This window comes from Mustela nigripes, unplaced genomic scaffold, assembly GCF_022355385.1.
Source record: "Mustela nigripes isolate SB6536 unplaced genomic scaffold, MUSNIG.SB6536 HiC_scaffold_2016, whole genome shotgun sequence".
Lineage (NCBI taxonomy): Eukaryota > Metazoa > Chordata > Mammalia > Carnivora > Mustelidae > Mustela > Mustela nigripes.
In genome coordinates this window covers 1-4,618 of record NW_026741423.1, presented here as the reverse complement: position 1 = coordinate 4,618, position 4,618 = coordinate 1, and the positions used below count along the sequence as shown (strand labels likewise).

Below are 4,618 nucleotides of genomic sequence, written 5' to 3'. Positions count from 1 at the left end.
TCAAGACTTAGGCCACATCAATTCTGCGAAGACGCCTCCCCTCACAGACTTTCCCTGCGCACAGAGATGTCTTCCAGCTCCTCCAGTGGGCACGGGCGCCTTGGTGGGGTCACGCTTTTCGGCAACTTCATTAACGTATTACTTATGGAAATGGAAATTGACCTGAAAATGTTCTGATCCGTACCTTCTTCCTAGGCAAGTCCCTCACCCCTACTAAATTAAGATGATCCCCGAGTTATGGCATCACTGGAAGAGACCAGAGCGCATGCCTGATTCCTGCCATGCTGATGGGCTCCAAGCGGGACCAACCTTTTCTTACAACCAGAAGAGCAGGAACTAAGAGCATCTTCAAGGAAGAGCCCTGAGCTCTCTCGCACCCAGTCAAGAAACGAAGCCAGATTAGATGCTCTGTGTTTGTGGAATGAGGTGCATGGGGTTACAAACCTCATCCATGTACGGTTTCACCACTACTTGACCGACTAACGCCTCTGCATCCCGTGTCTTGTCAATTGTAGCCTAAGTCTGGAGGCAGTGCCGTATGATGTCCACATTGGAAATCTGAAGCCCTTCTAGCAGCAGGCCTCCCAGGGACTGCTGCAGCATGGCCATAATGTGGGCTATATGCTGCAAGAACAGAGAGACCAGGAAAGAAGGTCCAAGCACAACAGTTTCTAAAAGCTCAAATATATGTGTATAATTTATATACATATGTGTTATATATATAAAGCGAGCCTCTAATTCTACCAGAATATATGTAAGATTAAAATCCCAACATTTCCTACAGAATAACAATGAATCTCTTCTCCCCATGATTGCTTGCTTGCTTGCTTGCTTGCTTTCTTTCTTTCTTTCTTTCTTTCTTTCTTTCTTTCTTTCTTTTTTAAAGGTTTTTATTTATTTATTTGTCGAGAGAGCACAAGCACATAAGGAGGCACAGGCAGAAAGAGAAGCAGGCTTCCTGCCAAGCAAGGAGCCCACGGTGAAACTCGATCCCAGGACCCTGGGATCATGACCTAAGCCAGAGGCAGTGGCTTAAATGACTGAGCCACTGAGGCGTCCCCTCCCTATGATTTCTTTGAAAGTAAGTCGGCTTCATCAAAGTGATGAACGACAAAAAGTTATTTGTCTCTTAAGCTACGGAGTAAATCTGACAAACGTGCATTTAAACCCAGTCAAGGGCTTTGGATAAATGAACTCTGACTACATCATATGATGTGTCAAGTTACATGAAATTCAGAATTAATTTTACTTGCATAGTTTGGAGACTACGCTTGTGTCTTTACACAAAACCTATCTAGTGTGACATAATGGAAGCAGGGTCCCAAGCAGGAGATACTGAAAAAAAAAAAATTCAAAGCTAGCTTCAAAATCCTGTAGAGTAGCAATTATCAGGGGGCAATGCTAGGTCAAACCAAAATCATCCAGGAAATTCGCAAACAGCAAATTGAAAATCGAAACCAACACTTACTGGTCTTACTTTGTCCAGAAGAGGCATGCCTTGGCTCTGAACAGCATGAAACTGTAACTGGTTAAATTCTGTGGCAATTCTCTCCAAAATCTGTCTAGTCCAGAGAGGGCTAGTAGAGACAATTAGAGAAGTGTAATTCCCAAAGTTAAAACCTGCCACCCCCACCGCCCCCCATGCCTTACAGCGCTCAGGCACCTGCACCTGCACGCCATCAATTTTCAGGACAAACTGTCTGTGCAGCAGGCCCCAGTGTGAGGGGTGAGGAGTGGGGAGGTCGTAGAAGCCAACGACTCAGCCTGGCCCGGGCCACAGGGCCCAGGCAAGGGGATGGAGCTATTTTAGGTCAGTGTGGGTACAACTGCATGTTTCCACCATGTTCCTCGGGCTCTCCCATTCGTGCCCTTCTTCTCCTATTCTCTAACCCCCTCCTCTCTCTTGCCCTGTCCTACCGTTCATACCCGAAGCCCCCTCTTCTTCTCCGCCTGCCTCATACTCCCTCCCAAGTACCTCCCCAGTACGAACTACTACTGTCTCCTCAATCAGCTAAAACTGACCGCCTAGCAGCAACCTGGGAAATCGCTCAGAGCAGCGGACTCCAAGTTTAAATTTACCCAACGGCAGAAGGAGCAAGCTCGGTGCTCTGGGAGCTGGTGAGAAATCACTCACAGTGCATCTGCCAACAAGTGGACTGGATACACTTCCCTCTTGCCCCCCACATTAGAAAGCGGCAACCCCATTCAAAATGAAGCCGAACAGTGAAAGAAAAAAAAAAACACAATAAAGGCCCCAAAGCCCCTGCTGGGCTCTATGAGGCATCCCACATCTGAGGATGGGCAGTCAGGTAGTGAGGAAACACACTGTAAGGAAACCCAAAATGTCTGGAGACCTGCCATGGTGTGCCCCGTCCCAGAGCATCAGAACTGGTGTGGAGGGAAGGCAGGCACTAGGCAGGACCAATGCTGAAGCCTAATCCCAACCTGTACTTACTGATCCCATGCGCATTTCCTATTTATCCTTATCTCCGCATTTCTGGGCCTAGCAGAGCATGATGGATTTACCGTGTGCTGACGCTGCTCTGGCTTTCCTGACTCCAGAGCTCAGAGCTGCTCTTCTGGAGAAAAAAGTCCTCCAAGGTAATTCTGAGCAAGAAAGCGCACAATGTCTGTTTATCAAGGAGTGTTGCAAAGGGACAGGATTGTAGACACAGAGCTCACTGAGGTGTTTCTATCCGAGGAGCACAGCAGCAACAGCAAAGATGGGAAGAACACTGGAGGGCCAGCTCCCCAGGGGCCGAACGTGGACATGGCTGGAGGGGCTACAGGTGCTGCCAAGGGCCGCAGCGAAGCAGAGCCGCTGGAGACACACGGGCTGCAGAAGGGCTGCATACAGACTGTCTGCTAAGTGTGGATGAACCGGGGCAGAAGCACGAGTCCAACGGGATAGAGACACAAGCACAGTGGAGACTGACCACTTAGTTGAATGCCTTGATGTGAAAGGGGGCAGAGACCTAGGACCAGAGAATCGCTTCCTTTGGGATGTGTCCGTTCTTAATCTCCATCATGAGACATGTGGAGCATATGGTCTCTCAAGTTCCTTCCAAATCTAAAACCTTAATTCCTAAAATTTAGAAACCTAACTCCGCCTGCAGGGGGAGGGACTGTTAGCGTCACACAACGGAGCACTCAGGGCACCAGGCGACCTTGACGCAGGCAGCCCAGCTGGTATGTGTAGGACCAGCCCCGGCTACTCCCACTGCACCACTGTGCATCTGTCTCACGGTGCTGACAGGACCTAACTACTCATTTTCTGAGTCACTCATCTACCCTGGCTGATTGAAAATTCACACCAGGAAGGGAACAAGACAATCACAGTATAACAAAAAGAGCCATCATCTTTTTCCTATTTCATAAGTTTTTTCTTTCCTGTTTGTAAATTTCAACTGGATATGTCCTATACTGTTTCATAATAATATAATGCTGGTGCAAAATACATCAATGGTAATACTCTAGGCATGTCTAGGAAAAAAAATGAGATGGAGAAAAACCAAAATGAATGGTAGGTATGCCTTAAAGATCAAAAGGACTTTGCTAGTCCTCAGGGAAGGTGATTCCAAATATACTTTTCCACTGCAAGCATAATGACGTGTTGGAACTGTGGTCTATAACCAAAGGGTTTATAGGAACGTGTTATAGATTTCACCATTTCATGCTCTCCACTCTCCTGGAGCTACATTCTAGCCACAATCCTGGATTTTCTTCTTGTTCAGAAATGAATTCTAACTAAGCCGTCCCCGCCTAATTAGACTGGATGTGAAGTATTAATTTATGTGCTACTTAGTTAAAAAAAAAAAAAAATGCTTACCTGCTTGCTTCTAGTGCAGAGGTTTCTTTAGAACTTTGTGAATTTAAGATTTTTTCAATCTTTTCAACTGATCAAATAATTTGTATAAGCCTCAACACACACATCTATTAAAATAAAAATTAAGCAAACAAAAAACGTCACCATCTTTACTCTTAATCATCTTTATTTCCCATGCTAAATGCAGGAAAATATAAGACCAAAAGTTAACTTCAAATATATAGGGCATGCTATATTTTGAATATTTCTATGAAGCACAGAATTCTCAAGAATGCAAATCTTAGTTCTAGAATAAGCATACTTCCATATTCTATTGCAAGTTTATAGAGGAAAAAAAAAAAAACCCTAAACTTTGCTTTCTCATATTCTATACTCTTATTTCTTCTTTACCCCATCCTGAATCTTTCTATGGGCATTTCTTTCCTATTTTTTTAAAAAGATTTGTTTATTTGAGAGAGAGAGAGACTGCATGTGCACGTTCAGGGGAGGGACAGAGGGAGAGAGAGAATCTCGAGCAGACATCCTGCTGAGCATAGAGCTCAATGCGGGGCTCAATCTCATGACCCTGAGATCATGACCTGAGCCAAAATCAAGAGTCGGACGTTTAACCAACTGAGCCACCAGGCGCCCCTCCATTTGTTTTCATAATGTCCCTCAACCTCTTTGATAATATTTGTAGTGTAAAAGGTCTTTAATGATTTGGTGTTTGGCCATATAGGTATATGCACATGTAAACTGAGAGGAGCAGTACGATTGGAAGCCAAAGTTAAAACATGAATAAAGGGCCATAAG

The 4,618-nt window shown here is 45.1% G+C and overlaps 1 long non-coding RNA gene across 2 annotated transcripts; it reads right to left on the bottom strand.

The window, feature by feature from the left end:
• Positions 1-240: 240 nt before the first annotated feature.
• LOC132008899 (uncharacterized) lies at positions 241-4,227 on the bottom strand. Of its 2 annotated transcripts, none has more exons than XR_009401746.1 (3): positions 3,830-4,227; positions 1,469-1,577; positions 241-624 (listed from the first exon to the last, which is right to left on the bottom strand). It is a non-coding gene; the product is annotated as an uncharacterized LOC132008899 (long non-coding RNA). The 2 variants fall into 2 exon arrangements; XR_009401747.1 differs by lacking the exon at positions 3,830-4,227 and adding an exon at positions 2,683-3,816.
• Between the last annotated feature and the right edge of the window lie 391 nt (positions 4,228-4,618).